The sequence below is a fragment of the Chroicocephalus ridibundus genome, chromosome 5, assembly GCF_963924245.1.
Source record: "Chroicocephalus ridibundus chromosome 5, bChrRid1.1, whole genome shotgun sequence".
Classification (NCBI taxonomy): Eukaryota; Metazoa; Chordata; class Aves; order Charadriiformes; family Laridae; genus Chroicocephalus; species Chroicocephalus ridibundus.
Genome location: NC_086288.1, coordinates 40,149,049 through 40,170,134, shown reverse-complemented (window position 1 = coordinate 40,170,134; position 21,086 = coordinate 40,149,049). Strand labels below are relative to the sequence as shown.

The 21,086-nt window shown below is 37.1% G+C and overlaps 1 long non-coding RNA gene across 1 annotated transcript in view; it reads left to right on the top strand.

The window, feature by feature from the left end:
* LOC134516172 (uncharacterized) overlaps positions 1 to 20,718 on the top strand; it is a 71,997-nt gene extending 51,279 nt beyond the window's left edge. The window contains exons 3-4 of the long non-coding RNA XR_010071241.1: positions 15,278 to 15,361; positions 19,819 to 20,718. This is a non-coding gene — a long non-coding RNA (uncharacterized LOC134516172). The remainder of the gene's footprint in view (positions 1 to 15,277; positions 15,362 to 19,818) is intronic.
* Positions 20,719 to 21,086: the final 368 nt, after the last annotated feature.

The window sequence follows — 21,086 nt, the reverse complement described above, 5'->3', positions numbered from 1 at the left end:
CAGAAGGTATCCAATATGAAATTCTGATAGCAGACGTGCAGTTTGCAGGCTATCTGTAAGAACAGATGTCATTCTTATGAGGCATGGAGGGGATAAAGCAAACCAAACCTTTACCAAGAATTTGAAGATAAGTGGAAGAAAACTATTTTTAAAAAGTATTTTTTGAAAATTCCTTTCTCTAGCTTTCTCTGCTACTCTATCTTAATAGCATGTTCCCCCTCAAATATGTCCCTGATTTCAATATAGTTTACTCAATTTTAAAGCGACTGTATGCCATATCAGTTTGAATTCTACTACATGTTCCTACCATAAATACACTGGTGTGTGAATTGAACCATGTGCTACCATAGAAATGTAAAAAAAGTACCTAGTACTGATGGGCTGGGTCCTGGCATCTTGAAGCAATTGGCCAGGTCAGTGCTAGATATAGATTTTTTAGATTTGGGGGATCTTTTTGACCAACACAACTGAAGCAGTTTGGGCCTGTCCTCTGCTTTTCCAAAATGTTTTGGGGTGGATTTGTAGCTGTTCTTATGACATGAGCTGCCCCTAATGTGGTTTGAATGTCAAGTAGCTGCTGTCAGGATGGAAGTAGGTGTGCTCAAGATCTCTAAAGCCAAAGGGAAACCCCACCTAATTTGTAATTGCTTCATTGTATTGCCAAAGTCTGAAAGATCAGCAGTGCGGTGCTGATGTTCCTAAACCTATAGAGACAGAAGCAATTTCATGGAATTTTGTTTTACAGGAAAGTATTTCTGATAATGCCTGAGGATTGGAGATTGCCTTGCACTGGACTAGAAACCAAACTGTTGATAGCCAAAATGACAGTTTCATTGGTTAAGGTGTTAAAGTTGAGAACGACAAGGAGTATAACTGGTTATCCAAATCTGCCTCATTTTAATGAGATGTTTGTTTCAATGCAAACAGCCTACAGGCACATATTGTTGTACTGTTACCTTATTCTCCACAACACTCTTTGTAACTGTGTCTTTTGAACGACACTTTGAACTCAGAAGCCCCATTCAGAAAACACCACTAAGCTTTCTAATTGATTTTTTTTTTTACTTCTGCACAGGATAGAGAGGAAAAATAGACGCCCAGTGGATTTTGCTGGCCTGAGCATGAGCTCACTGTGAAATACCAAGCAGTAGAACGTACTAAAGGAAGCAGGATCTCATCTTTACTCATGAAGTGCTGGTAAATGAAGGATTGCAGTTTGGGGTCTTCCACCAGACCCATAAGTACTGTACCATTCAGTACCTTCTGCAGAGGAAAACTGAAACATCACAAAGGGAATAAAACATGAAAACAAAAGCACAATAGCACATATCAGAGCAACACCATGATGGGAGGCTGCACGCACAAACCAACGCTGCTCACGCAGACTGGCGACAGCTCTCAAGATTAAGCCATTGCAAAAACAACTGAGCAGAATTGCAGAGGCACTGCTCTTGCAACTAAGCAACATCCCGTCACAAAGAGAAGAACCCACACCCTATAACTCATGGTGCTCATATCTTTGGCAGGTATTTTTCTCCAACAGCGTCCTCACAGTGTCCATTTTAATTAGGGTTAAAAGGTCATATATATAGAGAGAGAGGGACTGTTTTTTTTTTTTTCAAAATATCATAAAATCAGGTCATATTTCTTACTACATTTGAACAGTTTGTGGTGTCCCAAAGGAGAAAACTATATGGAAGATCACTCCTTTGATTAAAGTTATAATTGTCTGAAGCAGTTATATTGCAGTTTCGCTTTGGTCATTAGCAAGAGAATTTAGGAAGGGTATAATGCCTCTGTCTCTGAGATCTGCAGCTGACTTGTTGTAGGTCTGTTTCAAATCCAATTAGAGTCAGGGGAAGACTTTCCAGTGGTTTTGAGTTTTGTTTTTGGTTGGTTTTTTTTTTTTTCATAGGTCAAGTCCTATGTGAGCTTGGGCTTCTGCCACAGTAGACAATCAGGATTCAAACTCCTTTTCCATGCCCTTTTGCAAAATTTCTCCTTAAATGCTGTACATGTTGGTTTCTAAATCCATAAGGTAGAGAAAAAATGCTCAGTTTCATTGTACAGATTTACAGACGGAAATTGGAAAATATTAATAGCACCATATAATTCTTTTCTTATGGAATTCATACTCAGCAACCTCCAGACTCTCTCAGCTGCCCATCTGAAGATGTGGTAAACAAGCCTCTGCCACAGAAATTTTCTTCTGATTGTTTATTTTCAGATATGATCTTCTCTCCTTCCCAGTTTGAATTTCAGAAGTATCAAATCTCTGGCGTAATGACAGCAATCAGGCATGCTGGTGCAATAAAATTACGAGCTGTCAACAGTAATTCAGGCTGGGTGGCAGTATCAGACTGTGTAGAGCCAGATCTGTTATTGTTTTACTTCTAAAGTTGGATTTCAAGTCATCACATCAGCATTAATTCAGTCCTGATTAGAGTTCTACTTCTTCCTTGTTCATTGCCAGCTTCGTCGTTCTCCTGCTGATCTCAAATATTAGACTCCCACAGGCCTGGAATTTGGGTCCCCTTTGCAATTGCAGACCTCGCGAGTCCTCACTGCAGCCCTGTATAGTAAAACAGTGGGTAGCAGCTATTCGTAACTTATTGAGTCAAGCTCCTGCCAAATACCACTTCTGAATATATAGTCAGCCTGTTAGTGGGTGGAAAATTACATTTCCCCCTGCTCTTGTTTGAAATATGCGTTTATTTGACGTTACTACGCAGGCTACTATTCGGTCAAATATATTAGAACTGAAGAATTATGCAAAAGCTTTTGTAAGTGCTGTAAGTTAATCAGAAAATCATCCGTTAAAATTGCTGTGCTAAAAAGGCAAAACATTTCAAATCTTTTGTACGCATGCCACCTTGAAACCCACATCTGGAGAAGAAAACCTTTCTGCTAATAAATATTTTCTGCTGAGTAACAACCTCTGAAATGGTAAGACCAAGAAATTAAAATGCTATGTCCTGCATCATTGAAAATCTACATATTTCTGGTGTGCTACTAACCCCTAACAGCTTACTAGATGTGGTTTTAAATGGTGCATCTAAAGGAAACTGAGAAATGGTTCAGAATCTCAGATTTCTTAGCTAAGCATACACAACAGGGATTTTTCCAGTCCTTTTATAAAAGGTTACAAAAGCAGATGGGCAAATGAGGAAATGGCCAGCCATCATTTGGTAAAGAAAAGATAATATGTTGTTTACTAACAGATGGATAATAGGCCAGGCACTCCTATATAATTTTTGGGTCCTGTGCTCTTAGAAGTATCATAAATTAAAATTAATTGCTTGCTACTATCCTGGAAGCTAGAGAGCCTAAGCTTGAACAAACTTATGTCCTCTCAACTAGACTAATGGTGATAAATCCAAAGGCTTTATTTCCTTCAATTATTATTAAGGTAAAGGAGTTTATATGGATTAAAGTATGCATGCACTCACTTATTTCATTATAGGCTGTGTACTCTTAATATCACATTTTCTGTATCCTTTGCAGCAGCCAAACACTAGCTGTCTGGATGAGAAGCTATACCTTTAGGATGCTTCCACTATAGCAAGCTGGTTGTCATATTGTGAAGTTTGTTTTACACAAGGATGAAGAGTTAGAAATGAGGTACTGAATGCAGTGGACTCCTTTAGGTCCCCAGGTAATACCTGAACAGTCTGAAAGGACGCATTTGGTGCATTGGGAATATTCATGTGCTTTTGTTCTTCTGCCATCACAGAGTGATCATAACTTATTTCAATATTAATATTATTTTGTATACTAAGGTTGTAGTGTGAAATCAACACACTTTCTAACGAAACTAAGTATGTAAATAGGATACAAAGGGTAGATACCCCAGTATGAGGAGTTTGATAGCTGGCTCCATCCGACACAGTTGTGGCCATTAAAGCAAATGCTTGGAGTACAAGCATGAAACCATTGGTTCCCTCACTCTACACATTTATGGCAGCTGGGTTTATATCAGCCATTTAGTGTTTCTGTTGCTTTCCTTTGTGTACTGTACTATAACTCTCCGGGACTGTTTTGTACAGCTGATCAGAGAAGGAAAGAAACAGAAAGTTGATTCACCATTAATATTTGTAAGGCTTTTAATATTAACACTGTTACAAGCATGCCATTCACAGTCTATTACTGTATCTCCTCATTTGTTGAAGCTTGTAAAGAAAAGGGAAAGAAGAGTGGAATAGCTCCATCTCCAGTTATGAACTGTGATTCCTCTTTTTTGTGGTTAGTGTGTGACCAGCCAGATGAGCAGAACTGCAGCACTGCAGTTGAAAAACATCATTTCCAGCTCAGCCAAGAAGTGACATTTTTATGAGCAGATGTGCAACCTTGCTAGAGCAAATTAAATCATAAGCATAGTTTGAATACGTAAGTAGTCTTCAAAGACCTGTGTTAGTCACTCCAATAGTTTCATAGACATATCAAGTAATGGCCAGGGCACAGATGACAGCATATTTTCTACTGTAGGTCAACAGAAAATGATGTAGGCTGCAAAATTGGGATTCAAGTGGTGATTGAACAGTGTATGTATTGAGTTACTCAAACAGTGAGATGAATTATACATGAGAAAAAAGAATCCTTGAGATTCAACTACAAAAAGAAATATTGTGACATTTCCATCAACCAAGCATAATCTCCAGAAGAAGTATCTGTTCTCCTAAGTCACTTAGACAAAGTTATAATTCCTTTTCCTGTAGTAAATCAACTTTGCTTCAAAAAGGAGGGAAGGTGGGACTGGCAGAGACAAAAATGGGGGTCTTGAAGACATACCATCTTTTCTTGTAGGTGAAGTAAGATTATAAACCAAAACAAAGGTCAAAATAACTGAGTTATTTGTTGTCATTAAACTTACCCTAATTTATTTGCCAACATAAATGTTCTGCTAGTTCTATAGAAACACAGATGGCACAAAACCCACTTTCTGTGGTGGTTCATTCACACAGTGTTCTATTGCAGCATTTTAAGCAGTGTCAACTGCTAATGCTACGTATATAACGCTCACTGAACTGTGTTGCAAGGGGAGTTCACTTTTGGCAGGCTTACTGAAGCACATTTGGCATGGGTGTCTCTGCCTCATTACTCAGAGTACAAGGGAGATCTGAACTGCAAGTTTGGGTGAAATCCTGAATTCAGTGAATTCAATGGTAAAATTCACATCGATTATAGGACTTCTCTCTCCTAACGTCTTTCTCCACCTCAATACCAAGAACGTCCCGTTTTAGTGGACAGACCTGGCACAAATCCTGTTAGGAATTATCAACTAGAGGTATCAAGGGAAGTGACCACAGAAGTTACCATGCAAAAAGCTGGGATGCAAAATCAGAGAGCATCTGCTACATGATGTTATCATCCCATATGCACATTTTTCACCATTAGTAAATGAAATGAAATCATTTACTCCTTGCTGAAAAACTGTTTTGTTATTGGCTAAGAGAGTGAAGATGGGCTGTTACCTTGAGCTGGCTGATTTTCTTTATACAGCTTAGTAGTTAGAGAAGGCATGCAGGTAATTACTATAGCGTATTTGATGTGTTATAAATTTATATTCTTACTAAATTCTGACTTTTTCATTTGCTCAAAACTCCAGAATTCATACTGCATTGTAAGCAACTCCTTCTAGTCCTGTTTTTTTAATATATCCATATAGATGTGTATATAAACCTTTCTTTTTTAAAAAAATATTTAACTTTGACTTGGAAATCCAATACTAACTGTATCAAATCATATTCAAGTGGAGTTTTGCTCACAAAAATAATTCCAATAATATGTTCAGTGGTACTTTTTTGGTGAAAATGGAATAGAGTTACAAGACAAAGAAAACTTATTCCTACCAGACAGCTAGCTGGATATGTCAAAAGGAATAACCTTAAAGAAGACGGAAACTGAGAAACAAGACAAAGGAAACAGGTACTAGAATATTTCATTTAGTGACTATATGACAAGTCCATCATAGATCATTATTTATAGGTCACTTTCCTGTCAGCTGTAGGATTTCTGGCCCTAATCATGAGAGTCAACACAGACTTCCGAATAAAAACTTCCAACGTGATAGAGATAATTCTGAGCCAGACAAAAGATACATATGACCATGATTTGCTTCCTTTCTTACATTAAAAATGTCAAGATATTTCCCTAATAATTCCTTGTCGTTTATAGTGCTGTTTTCTCCTAACACAAACAACAAGGAAAAGACATTTCTTTAGCAAGATCTCGAGCCTCACTGAAAGTGAAATTCGACTCAGCAAGAAGTTTAAAGGAACTATATTTTTAAATATATCATTTTGTTATAATGCCTTGTTTCTACTTTATGCAAACTTGGAAGATTATTTACCCCTCCTATCAGGTTTGTCCTTCAGCACACACAGGTTTCGTTTTCCCTTCTTCTGTCCTCATTTGGAATTAAAATGGAAAAGATGTCTTTCTTTTGTTAGTGTTTTGGTTTTTTTTGTTGATGTGAAGATACTTGACAAATATCAGACTGTCCTTGGGAATATGACCCAGACAAACTGGCTCATAGTTCTTTTCTAGTGTAAAGTTACACAAAGAGGGCTGGGGGTGTGGGGCAGGTTTGGAGAAGACTTTTGTTCCAGTGTTTGGACTGAAAACTGTAAACAACCTAGGTCAGCCTGAAACAAACAAATAAACGGAGAAACGCTGTTTTTTTTTTCCCCAAACAAGCAAAAAAATTATGTAAGATCCTAACAAAAGCAATCCAGAACCTTCCCCCTACACGCACCAAACGAGGCATTTTAAAACTTATTTTTAAAAATAAAAGGACGTGAAATTTGAAGATGAAAACCAGATGCCTGTAAACCAAATCAAGAGGGTGGCCCACCTCTCCTTACTGTAAATAAAAGTGAAGTTTTGCCACCTTTGCTAGTCGGTTATACTATGTTCTCATTTTCAGCTTCAGATGGCTTTTAAGTTTCCAATTTCCTGTGTCCAGAAGCAATACTGCAGGATCGCTACAGATTGCCTTTGAAATATGGATTGTCCAAATATTATGTTTCTTACTGAGAACAGTAAAAATTCTTGTTTCATGCCTTTTTTTAAGGTAGAGAAACTTGAAGAGAGTTTGAGAAATTTTTCGTACATCTAGAGAGGTCCCTAATCACGGTGACAGTATCTAAGGGGTAATAGACCTTCATTCGCACAGCTTTTTTGTATGTAGACGCACACTGTATTTGGACAGCAGAGAAACAGAGACTATAAAGAGAGAAAAAGGAAAAGTGCCATTCAGTTCTGACAATTCGGACAAAGGAATCTGGCAGCAAACTTGCACTAGGATTCGTTCATTTAAAAAAAAACATCAGTGAAGTAGGTTTTCTTTGCTCACTTGCTCCTTGTAGTCTGGCCTTCTGTTTGGAGTCGGGCAATGCACCTGATGTTGCAATAGACGTTCCCTCCTACTGACAGCATCTTAAAGCACTGAGGAAATTCATCTTCTGCTTATTCTCTGATGACTATTTTGCATGACTCCTGAAAACCGTCACTCCCAAGACCCTTTAATCAGAAGTGGAAGAATTCAGTGGACAAGTTACAGCTTTGATAGACAGTCAATACTTTTTTAAAAAATTTCTAATTAATGCTCGAATACAAAGGCTCACACCTTTGTTGTTTCAAAAGCACTTGAGAACAAGCTAAAAAATAAATTTAAACATTGAAACAAACCATACAGAAGTTTTTATACTAAGCTGTAAAGATGTTTTATGTTTATTATCTTCTATAAATATTGTAATAAGAATTCTGTAAAACAAAGCCAAATGGCAGTTTAAGAAAATGTACTGCTTCCATATGACACTGTTATGTTGGTGCTAAACCCAGATGTTCTGACACAACATCAAACAACCCTGCTAACTTCTCTAACTGCCCCGTAAAGCCTCTCCTGCAAGTCGGATAATTTCTGAAAAGTTTTGCAGTATCAGAACCCTTGTGTGAAAGTGCTAATTGACAAATCAGTATTAGTTTATATCCATAGGCTTAAAAAAACCCAACCACATAAAAGCTTAAAAGTTACAGAAGCATAAGAAATATTGGAAATAATTAGAAAAATACTAGCCAGCTCTTTATGTTTTAACCACATCGTTGGATAACATTAGAACAAAAGAAAGTAATCAATTTATTGAACAGAGAGAGTTTGCTAAGGTTAGTGCTCACCCTCAGCATTGTTATAAAGCAACTAATACCTATATCTTGAAAATTGCTGGCAAATCTCTACCTCCTGGCTAAGTAAACGTGGTCAGAATAACTGAAGGAAAATTTTAGTTATTTCAGAATAGCTAACTTTTTTCGGTAGCAAAACGGTGTAGTGTGAACTAGTATTAGGCAACATTTATACTACCGATTTTTGCCAGCAGGCCTGGGTTGCTCCAGGGCAGGGAGAGCAGTGGACCTTAATTTAGCAGGTGCCTTTTGAAAGCTTTTATTCAGGCTCATTTACGCTGACTAAATTTTGTGCTTTTACTGGGGCAGTTTCTTTCACTGACAGAATGTGGTTTAACTCTACCAAAGCATAACTTTTCAAAATGCATTTATATCCACAAGAGAAGCTGTTGTAACGTGTATTCTTAGTAAATATTTGTTTGGAAAAAGAGCTTCATCTTATATATGAGGAGGATCCATGTTGAAAAATAAAACCCAAGAGTTGTCTCTAACTTTTCTTTGAAGTGACCACCACTGAGAGCAAGCGCTAATTTTGTTGTTCTGCCTCAGTAACTAGCATTAGAAACGCTGATGAGAAACCTGGGCTGATGTACATTTATCTGGTCTCTGCACACATCAGATTGATTTATAAGTTACAATTATAAGTGCTTAGTACTGTAATTTTGGTACTTGTTGAAACTTGACAGACCAGGAGGAAACATCAGATTCAAATATTCAAACAGAATAAATTTCCACATAAATAAGTGACAGAAATTTTAAGCAAAGTTTATTCAGGAGAAGGGTTTGACCACAGAAGCACTTGAACATTACAATAGATACTTGTTTATTTGAAAAGATTTATTTAAAGCTTTGGCTTTAGTAACCACCAAAAGAAAATCCTGATAGCCATCAAAGACCATAATGAAAAAAAATCATGCAGAACATGGATGTTGTGTAATTGTATTTGGTTTCCTCTGGAAAATCAAGTTGGATATAGAAGTTTTTTAAATTAAAGGCAGGATTTAGAAATGTCGACTCAAGCTTCATTAATTCATTAAGTGGTAACTTCAAACAATACTTTTCCTCACAAACTCTTATTGAAATGTAGTAAGAATAAAGGGCAATTCCATAAGAACAAGAGAGGCTTAATTTCTCTATCCGAGAAACACCATATACGATGTGTATTCTGTAAAATATCTTCGCCACTTAATAGACCAAGCACTTGCAAAGATACCCTATGGAAAATATCCACGCAACATGGAAATATCCCTGGATGTGTGTCATCACCTAAAATAATTATCTATGATGGCTGCATTATTTTCCAGTGGAGCTGTATGATCAACTGTCATTCCAAGTTCTAAGCATGTTGAAAAACAACGTGCATCATTTACCAGTCTTCATAAAAATAAACTGTCTCTTGAAACTGTGAGAAGGTACCAACTCATAAAGTAGGACATCGCTGGATTCCTAACTACATCCATGCCTCCACAGCAAGGAGGCAAGAATAACTGAGTGCTCCCTGAGGTTGGAGAAAGACTCTTCTGTTCTTGTCATCCTCCCACAGTGAGGCATCAGCAGGCAAAACACGGTATTTACTGACCTGCATTCTAAGGCCCTCATTCATTTAAACAGTTTTACTTGCAAAATGCCTTAGAAGAATGGGTTTACTTTCAGGAATATGCTCTAAAACCTGTTGCCTCTTACAGGAATTAGTTGTGTATATGATACTCATGTATTGTATGTATATTGTAATGTATATTATATACAAGTATATTGTAATATACGTGTAATGTATATTAAACCAGAGCTAAACGTCTAAAACATCCAAGGCCCTACAGATACAATCTCTCTGCAGACAGTATTAAAATCTTTCTTTCTTCTACATAACTGCTCTCTGGTGACAGCAGACAGCCTCAGTTTCTGTGCTGAAACACGAAAAGGTTAAATTCCCCACCAATAGTTTCACAATGGGCACCTAGTCGAACATTACTCACCAACCTGGCCACGACAGCCATTGAACACATCTGATCAATGTTGGGACTCTAGTGCAGAGCAAATTTTAAGAGAAAAATGGAGAAGGGAGAAAAATAGTACCATCTTCCATGGTCTAGACTGGACGTTTGACTGATGGTATCCTAGCAACAGAATAATATCCCACTTTATCTGTCTGTCCTTCTAGTTAAGCTTATCATGCTAACAACCTGAAAGAAATTTCCAAGCCTGAGGAAAAAAAAAAAATTACCGTATGGGAAACGTGTCCAGAGTCTTCAAGATTAGCAGAAGAATGGTAGGAGAGCACAATTGGGAGAAAATGCCCAGGGAACTAAGATGCTCTAAAAACACTTTTTCTGAAAACAGCAGCTTGAGAAGTCTACAGAGACAGAGGCAAAAACTGAGATGCTTGTAAACAGATAATGGAGAAAAGGACAACAGATATATTCTGCAGATAAATAGCAAGTAATTAGTATTAAGAATATTCAAGCTAATCTAAGTTTGAGGTTTTGTTGTTTTGTTTTTCATTTGTTGTTTTTGTGTTTGTTTTTTTTTAATATGGTGAACTTCATTAGCCTGTCGTAGTTTTTTTTGGCAATTGGCTCAGCAAGAAAGAAAACCCCTACTTTCTGCCTTTTGTTTCCAGATAATTTCTATTTCTGGTTCTTTCTGATCCAATTTATATTGAGGTCACTTTCTCAGAAGCACAGTGTTGAATTCCTAATGTTAAATAGAAAGGCTAATAACTTAATTAAACTATTAGCAATGGCTTAATCCCCTTTTAAAGTCAGAAATCTGTTTTTAAATACTGAAAGTACTGACTGGTAGAAAATAAAACATGGCCCTGTTGCAACAGGTATTTTGCAAGAGAACAGCTACTGATTTTATTCTATGTCCTAAATGCAAAAGAGCTTGGAGACAAGAGCAAACTATTTCCCGTAAGAATAATTTATAGGGAGAAGTTCTATTCAGTAGGAGATAAAGAATATCTAAATAAAACATCAGTTCAACAAGTTTTTTCAGACGTATCTTATTTAAATTTAAATTTTAGACAGATTTAAAATAACAGCTTGAGCAGAAAGCAAATGTTTTCATCTGGGCACCAGTGAAAATTTTATGGTCCCCTTGGGTTTGCTAATAATGACAGCAGCTCTTTTTTTATTATTTTTTTTTTAACTGGATCAAAGCCAAGTTGTTTTTTTTTTTAAGAAATTGATTTTTTTTCCTTTGTTCTGCAACAAAGATTTTCCTCATCTGGGAAAAAAAAAAAGCCCCAACAAATGTTGTATACATTAGTGTCAAATTCAAGGGCGAATATACAAGATTAAATTGTTAGAGAGAAAGTAATAACACATGTAAAACCATCAAAGCTAAACAGTAGTGAAGGTAGCACACAAGGTCATTCATCATGTTTTCCTTTGCAATTATATCCCTGTACCACGCTACCTTATTCACAGCAAGCTCCAAATACGATTTCTACTTATAAAGTGAACAAAGGTTCAAGATATAACGTGTTCTCAGCTGCACTGTGTGGCGAACTTTTTGGTCCTATTACAGTTCAGGAGTAAAACTCAGCTCTTAGCTTCAGTGGATGTCTCATGGGCTTCAGAGGGAACTGTACCTGCTAGTGCCAAAGCTTCCTACGGCCAGGGACATTGCGCACGTCAGAGGAGCGGTTGTATTAATGAATCAAAAAACCCGGGGGAGCCTCAGCTGAATGTGTTGGGCAGGAAGGGACTCTGTTGGAAAGTTCTCAAAGTGAAACATTAAACCAGCTAAATCGTAATGCTTACCACATTCTCCAATGGTAGCTAAGATAATAAAATAACTTCTTTTTTAAATAATCAACCAAACCTTTTCTTGTGCCAATGTCCTTTCAGCCTTTTTTTCTTCTTTTTTTAAATAAAATTAGATTTGCTTGTTTGAGCACAATTTGCTGTTATGGAAGCAAATTATATATTATGTCATACCTAAGCATTTGATAAGATTCTTGCCTGCAGCAAAATGGCGCTCTACTTTACAGTAGCTTTTTGCAGAAGAGCACGTCTTCTACAGTTGGAAAAGAGGTTGCTGCCTTCATTTTTCCCATAATCCAGCCCTACATGCAGATCATAGTCACATCCATGCTAGCAGTGCTTCTGGTTACAGGTCACCTCCTGTCATAGGAGTCTGGCAGCGTTCAGGGAACTCTCCTGCAGCTACATTTAATTCCACTTTCAGAGTATAACTCCACAATACGATTTCTCCAGCAACAGACCTCCTATAAGCATTTGCCAAGTTACACCCTTCAATTCCCCATCTTCAGATGCTCGTTTCCTTCTCCAGCCCTACGACTTTCTACTCCTCATCTGTGATGAAGCAATGGCACATAACACCGTACTGTAAAACCTACGACTGAAACAACGCAAAAATTACAGCTACGTGTGAGTGTGCCTGCGAGGTGCCTTGTAAGCATTCAGAAACCATAACTTATCATAAATCCTGTTTACGCAAGCAGCAGTTTTCAGACCATCCACAAAGCACCACCACAGGTAGAAGGCCAGTGGCCAATAACACACACGCTCCACATGGAGGTGGCCGAAGCTGTGGATGGCACACAGCAGCCTGCACTAGGTGACTGTCCCCGGCAAGTGTGTACAAGCGAGGAAACATAGTCTCTTTAAGTTGCTTCTCTTCCATGCCTGTCACTTTGTGGTCTTCTGCTTACCAGCTCATGACACTGCCACAGTCCAATTTCATTTTTATTCTTTGTCATGAAAAGAGCTCTTCATAATCTTTTAATAACTGAATATAAATGGCTTTACCAGCTTAGGCTTCTCATTAGAGAGTCTTCACCTAAAACTTGCCATCTCTTTACCTCAGAGAAATACAGCCAAATTTATCAGACAAAATTAGAGAAGAGCTATTTCAGTTTCATTTCCAGTGATGAAGCGTGAGCCACAAGACGGTCACAGCGGCTCAAAAGGACATGGCAGGCAGGCATCAAAAGAAACCTTCTACAGTGGAAATAAGGTTTAACAGTAGTTCTCATGTTGAATAGAGAGTTCAATGGCAAGAACATCCTTTTATGATAAAACATAAGAAGGTCAAGACCTAAGCACAACATAGTAGGGATATTTCTAGTTGGAATGACTAGAAAATGGAGAGGAGACTCTTGTGGCATTGATATTCCTGAAGTTATTTATTTTAATCAGTAATGCAATAAACATATTTTTAATTTTTTTCCTGACTGAAATGCAATAAATAAAAACTGTGATCTTAGATCATATTTATTTCTCCTACAGGAGACTTCACTTCCAGCCTAACAGCTCATGGAAGAAATTAATATAATTTATGTAAAATGCTACCCCTAGGAAGGGTATTTGCATGGGTTGGATCCAATAAAAACATACTGCTGTCTAAGCAGTGATATATTTGAGCAGCTGCATAATGCATTGGGATATGTTTGATCATGGACCTTAAGGATGTTATGGCAAAGCATCAGTTAAATACAGTGACTTCATCTCAATCTCTGCCAATTTAGCACTTCCACAGCTTTTATAAGAGAGGTTTGTGATTTGGCATCTGCTGAGTGGTTACAGCCCACTGGCCAATGGAACACAACTCCCCAACTCTGAAATGACGCAGGAAATGCTCCAGCTTCAGACCAAAGAAATTAATATAATCTCATACCCCACCAAAATACCCCTAGAACAGAATAATAACTTAATATGAAAATTCATGAAAGACGATAAGTAAAAGCTCGTGAAACTGACCTACCCAAACCATTGGCCCCTCAACACATGGATCAATATCCCTCAATGGGTGGGATAGATATATCCATAAAATAAGTATATTTTATAGCTCTCAATAAAATTTCTTTAGAATAACTTCTCCTAAAAAAGAAATAAGTCAGTAGAATCAGGCACTAGACTAAATGATAAACCATATAATAGTGTAATAATTTATAAGGTTTGCAAAAAAACAAACAAATGCTACTGGCTTGTCATATGGCTCTGTTAGTTCTCTTAATGTTTTTGAGAGTTAGTTATGTAGGTCTATTGATCTGGGGGGCAGTGGGGGACACGTGCTGTTTTATTCCCCCCTCTGCTGCAGGAGGTAAATTTTCTAATTATTTTATAATGTAATTCTATTCTATAAATTTTTGATACCCGCAGCTTTGTTCTAAATACAGAATAGAAATATCTATTGACTATTTCTATCTGTTTGTATTGATGGTCCATGATTTTACCATCTGCATCTAGAAATGGAATTCCCGTTTTTGTTCTTTGTGTTTTAAACATCTTCTGATTGTCTTGTTGCTAGTCTGTCTTTACGTTTCTTTTTAGCCAGACACATTTTTAAACTTTTTCGTTATATTCATTGCCATTAATTATTTAAATTCATCAGAAAACTTGTTTTATTTTGTATTCTACTTTGTAGCACCATTCTAACACTTTCTTATAACCACGCTATTTTCTGCCCAGCATAACTTATTTACATCGATTAAATCATGTCTTTTTGAGCATTTAGTGGGTTGCAAATCAGTTGCCAGTTTCCGTGAACATCTCCTCTTTTGAATTTATGATCCCTGTCACTTACAGCAACAAGGCATTAAATTTTGGGAAATTGGTCCTTTTAAAGTTCCAAATATATAGACTGATTTGTATGAAATGCAGTCACTCGTACCCGGTCAACTGTTACTTTTAAGTCAGTGATTAACTCTTCTCCACCTTCCTGGGTAAGGTCAAGCATTCGGTAACACCCTGGTGTACATTGATTTTCTGTTCAGAGAAATTATTTCCAAGCATTTACAGAATATCTAAAGAAAATTGGCTTCTAGACAATAACAGAACCAGCATGCATTGCCTAAATTTAGTTCACCTCACAGAGGGGCTAGATGGACGTTTTCAAAGAGAAAAAGAAAAAAAAAAAAAGAGAAAGACTTTGAAAAAGCAACCAATGAGCAAAAAATAATATAACCAAATCCACAACTTTTCAGGACTAAAGTGTTTTACTCTGATGACTTAAGGGACACTGGATTCAGGTCAGGGCTCAAGGAAACCTTTGGCCAGCCTACTCCTAAGCTCTGGCTCTTGGGCAGCCCACTGCTTCGTCACTGCTTTCCTTCTTTTATTTTTTACAGGTTATTACACTTGGGGCTACCAGTTGCAGAGCTAAGATTCAGAGTCTGGAAAATCCAGGATCGGCCTGAAGCTCTGTAGCTATGGTGAGTGAGGATTCTTGCTTAACAGTGGACAACCTGCAAATGCTCTTCAAATGAAGTCACCCAAGACCTGAGGTGAAAGTTTTTAGGACCTCTCCTACTGCCCATTAAGAATGACATCCACAGAAATAAACCAGACCAACCTGCCAATTTACTGGAGCAGTGGCAGCACATAGCTGGATAGCCAGAGTGTATAACAACGCTCCTTTAGGGAAGACCATGCATGCCCTGATGTTTCCAAAACAAAGTTTTCTTGGAACTTGTGGCTAATTTCTACCAGAAATTTGTAAATTCCTGGCATCCATCCAGTCCAGACTAAAAACATCTGAGCACAATTTTAATGAACTACAAAACCTGCTTTGCGTCTCTAGACATGACTGTAAAATCTGAGATGCTTGTTTGTTCTTTTTTTTCCTCTAGGCATTGATGCTAGATATTTCAGAATCAATTTTTCCTATTTTCTAGTGGCATGTTTTGGGTGCCTGTTCTTGAGTAGCAAAACCGGGTACATGTGCTTTAAATCCCAAGAGCTGATGAATCTCAATTTTCCTGCAAAATGAAACTCAGAGTTCTCAGATTGGCTTGCAGCCTCAAAGTCTGGAAGCTCTGCTTTTTGTTGTTCAGTCAGAGGCAGATTTTAAGGCTAGGTAAAATGTAATCCATGGAAAATCTTTTTCAATAACATGGATACAGGTACCTTGTGATCGCCTTTTGGGTCTCAATTTTCTACTTCATAACCTGATCACGTACCAGACTGACATCACTGGCATCACTGATAAAAAAGAATGGAATTCTTCAGGGATTTAAAGCTCCTTTCCTGTATAAAGTAGGCATAACCTAGACATTTTTGATGGGGAGAGATGACTATTTCATGCACAATGTAATGAACACCTGAGTTGTATTAAACAGGAATATTTAATTTAGAAGTGCTATCAACTGCTGAAAGAATAATATACATGCCTATTACTTATAGAAAGGTAGTGCAAAAATATAGATGCAAAAATGTATAATTTCAAGATGGTAGGCACATTTTTCCTGAGTCATCTGCACTGAAAAATGAATTCTTACATTTGTATATGCATAGCTGGATAGCGAACAGAGGTTTAAGTGTTTGCTGAGATAAGTTGACATGTGAATCTGAGTCTTTACATATGCAATTCATTTATGTTGCTTCAAATTTTCAAGGGAGAGTTATTTGGTGAAAAAAAACCTGACCTCACTGAAGACTGACTGAAAAATATACTTTAGGCAATCATTTTAGTTCCTTGGGAATACATAAATGATACCATAATCTTCAGATATTATTGTTCAGATGGCCTGGAATTACTGATCTAGCATGTAAGGCTTTACAATAAAGAGAAGAGTTATTGTCTGTCTGACCTAGAAGCAGAAGCTCCTTTGAACTGAGTAGACTTTAAAAGTTCTCTTTTACCAAGTTACACAAACACAGATGACTTGGCTTCTGGTTAGTGAATGACAGCCAAAGAATACTGTGCTGAGGGACTTCAGCGAGGGGTGGAGTTAAAATATACAGAATAGTGATTTCGCACCGTAGTGGAGCTAGCTCTGCAAGGGAAGATGGCCCTGGTGGATTCTGCAGGAAGAGCAGTTTACCGGTATTGAAATTCTGTGACTGATGTTACCATTTTGCGTAAGTTTTATGGCTGCTTTCACCTTTTGATCCATGCTTCTTAAAAATACAATGTAAACATGTTGACAATTTCCATAACATTTCCATTTCTGAATGTCTTAAGAGAAACCTTTTTTATAGAAAACAAAGCACTACATAAGTGGTCAATACTGACCACTGCACATTAGTTTTCCATTTAGGTTCATAATAATGTGTCACAAATCGAGTACTCTACATCGCAATACCTAACTGTGGATAGAATTTTTTTAAGACTAGTTATGAAGCAGCTCTAGAAACTGAACTGAAATAAATAAATAAATAAATTTTGTCAGGTTAAGTGAGCAAACATATCTCTGTGAAAAACAACACACAAAAGTCTCTGACTCCTCAGTGAAAATAATTTGCATTTGTAAAACAAAATAAGAGACTGAAAAAGCTTTTCTCCTCCCAAGTATGCGGCTAACACCACTTCAAAAGCTGTATCAAGTGTCAGTTCACCACATTAGTAGGCTGCTTAAAAAGAGACATGGAGAAGTTACACAGCTCCTTGTGGTCTTCTCTTGTAAAAAAAAAAAAAAAGTGTGTCTTCAAAATTCTTGAGACTGTCTGGCAGAAATATATTTGAATTATTTATCTCTTTGTTCTGTCCTTCTATGAAGCCAAACAGAATTTATTTAATGTCTCAGAAGCCATTATTTGGCTAAGTTTTCAGTCGTGGAAGTCATTTCATTTCTTGGGTGTTCTATGTTACAACTAATTTAATTTAACTGTGAGGTTCCTCAGTGATAACAAGAATAAAACCTTTTCATGGTTGTTAGTGGCAGGTACTAAATGTAGGTCAGATGAGCAGCTGGGGTAGATTCCTATAGCTTAATTGATATAAATGGAGCTACATTACTGAGCGGTCACTGCTGAGTACTTTCTGGTCCTTGAAGAATTGGACCTGACAGCAGTGAGAAGGTGACCAAGTTAAGCTCATACCTAATGTTCTTAAAATGGTTCCTGTTCTTCTACAGCACATTAGGTTATTGCAAAAACATTTAGCAAATACTTGCAAATTTTAAAACTATGTATCATTTTTCAAACAAGTGTTTAAACTTTTGTTCCCCTTTTTTCTTTGATAGTAGCTACAATAAAATTAATAATGTTCATATTTCCCATTTTCCCTTTGTCTTTTCAAAATGCCTCTGTACTTTAAGTACAAGGTGGCAAAGTTTCAAAAGCTTTTTTTTTTTTTCTTTTTCCATAATTATTTTTCTAAGCTGGAAAAAGTTTTGAAAAGTTAGAATAAAAAGCAGTGGATACACAAAAGTCCCAGATGACATACATTTATTTTTTTTATTCCATAGCCAAATGAGGGAGTAAAGTGAAAACAAAATTCAAAATTGGAGATGAAGGGCTTTTAAAAATAAAAAAAACCCTAACGCTCCCAAAAAATAACAACAAAAAGAACACTAAAAGCTCCCAAACCCCTTTCTGTACATTAGTTTCCCATTAAAAAAAAAAAAAAAAAGAACTGAAAGAACTGAAAGCAGTATTTATCAAGGGAGAAGATATTTCTGAAAAAAAGCCTGTACTATTCCATGAGAAAAATGCAGTTACTTTTTAAACTAGATCTACTTTAGCCTGAAGTATTCCTTATGTATTCCTCTTGGGAAAAGTCTCCTGAGATGCTATGAAAACCAACTTCATCCACCATCAGAATTAGAAATGATGACTATGTCAGTGTCAAAATGCAATGCTAATATAAAAAAAAGAAGACTGTGTGAAGAAGGCACTGGTCAGTCAGGTTGTTGATCAACCTGAGCAGTTGATCTCCTCACCATTTGAACTTCAGTTCTCACTTAAATCCATGATAAGACCAACGAAAACCAATTAATGTTTCCTTAATTGCAACAGAAAGCAGTTATTTCCTTCTAGTTGTACATCTGATTGTACATAAAATATTTCCAATTTTAATTCTAAGGGCAGTGTCTTTATGACTGTGGACATGTGACCAAATGTGCATACACTTCATGAATTTCAGGCACCAGCCTCAGTTGCACTACTGCAATTAAGAAAATACTCATCATTTTGCTCGTAAACTGAACACAGTCCATCTGCCAGGCATTTTAATTTCCAATGCCGAAGACCATTATGCCTTTTTGCAGGAATTAAGTATAGAACTTCATTTTGTGACCAGTTCACTCTGCAATGATGTATGTATGCTCAAAAGAGAGAGCACAGAATTTTAACTCCTAATCTGCTATGACGCTGCATACAGATGTATCATTTGCACACCATTACAGCTGCTTTATTCTCTATTTTAACATCACAAGTACACCAAGCGTGTATACAAAAAAATTATATAGGTCCTACCCTAAAAACCTTGTAACTTAGATAATTTTTGGTGTAAATTGTTTCAAATTTGTGAAGATATAATTAAAGCTGTGCTGAGGAAAAAAAGCAATGTCTGTAAGCTGTCCACTGAACTGATAATAGAATCACTAAGAAAAGAAAGAGGCCATCCTCTCTTTCCAGCCTAGGCCCACACTGAAGCAATACTAAACTCTTTTTTGCTCTGTTCAGAATTCTGTTGTTAAAAATGAGAACTGTATTAGAAGAGGATAGCACTTGCCCCCATTTGTACAGCAGATTTAAAATCAAAACCAGTCATTTCTATAGGGCATAGAGCCATCAGCGTCTCTGGAACTATTTATACAAATAGAGAGAGGAAGAATAAGCTGTTATCCACCTCTTCTGGTCAAAAAAAAAAAAACGAAAACACTGCTGCTGTTGCTTGAAATGATGAGATAAATGCCTAACAACATGCTTGTCTTCCCTGTAACAGATGTGGGGAAAATTGTATTTTCCAAATGCATGAGTGCGAGCTACAGAGGAGACCCGGCTGCCCAAGCAGACGGTTGTAAAGGAGACTGAAGCTTTTGTCCGTGGCAACACTTAATTCACATCTACAAAGAAAAGCAATAACGTTCTCTACACAGAAATGTTGAGATCTTCCCCGACCGTTCCTAAGGATGGCAGCCAAACCCAGTGATAGAGAGAGCTCTATATTTTGTGACAGAATTTTTTTCTAAACAAAAATGCCAGTTCCTTGGAAATTAACTGCTTCTCAGGAATATGGCAATTCCAGCAAAATTCCTATGAAAACCAGACAGGTCTGATCATAAATTTACCTGGTTTCCTTCTAGCTTGCCAAATGAATTCCTCCGCAATTCCTCTGGCAAATTGCTCAAGACTCAAAAGCCTGAAAACCAGCTCTCGGGTTTGGGGCTTCAGAACTGCTCAACAAACGGACTCCCTAATGCCACAGATGCTCAGAAGGACCAGTGTTCCAACCCTTCCTACGCTGCTGCCGTTTTCCCGACGTTGTGGGGAGCTTGTAAAAGCAGCTGAAAAAAAAAAAGCTACGATTCCTTCAAAAGAAAAATTTGGACCTTCTACTCCACCTGGAATTTCACCACTTCATTCCACATTTCTGCTTTAGAAGGATCTTATGTGCATGTGTGTACAATTTTTAGTTTTTCAGGAAACTGGGTTTCTGGGTTTGAACCAATCTAGAATCCTAGACAACTCTCAAAATGATTGGGAGTGCTTAAAATATGTGTCCATACAGTGAAAAATCCCTAATTCATATGTAAAAAATCTGAATTCTAACTATTGTAGAAATCCTTGGGCCTGGAATACTTCAACTGCAGAGACTCAACATACTAAAGACCTCAGAGAGATATAAAAGTTGCCTCCAAAATTTGTTCATGCTTCAATGCATTATAAATGCCTCTCGTTACTCAAAATAACAATATAACAGAGGTTTTTTGGCATAAATCCAGATTGAAGCTGCAATAAAAAGTCAATGTTTGCATAATACTCTGTCAATTCTTGATAAGCACATTACTCAGGGATTCTTGACAATGTGTAGGAACACAGAAATATGAGACTAATTCAATGCACATTTTATTTTTAATCACTGTCCAACTATAAAGTTATTTTATATATGCAATATATCATAGCTGTTTTCTGTATAGATGATCCTGTCCCTTTTGCTTCAGGAAAAGTTACATAGTGCACTCTGTGGGATGCAAATTGAATGTGCAGCAG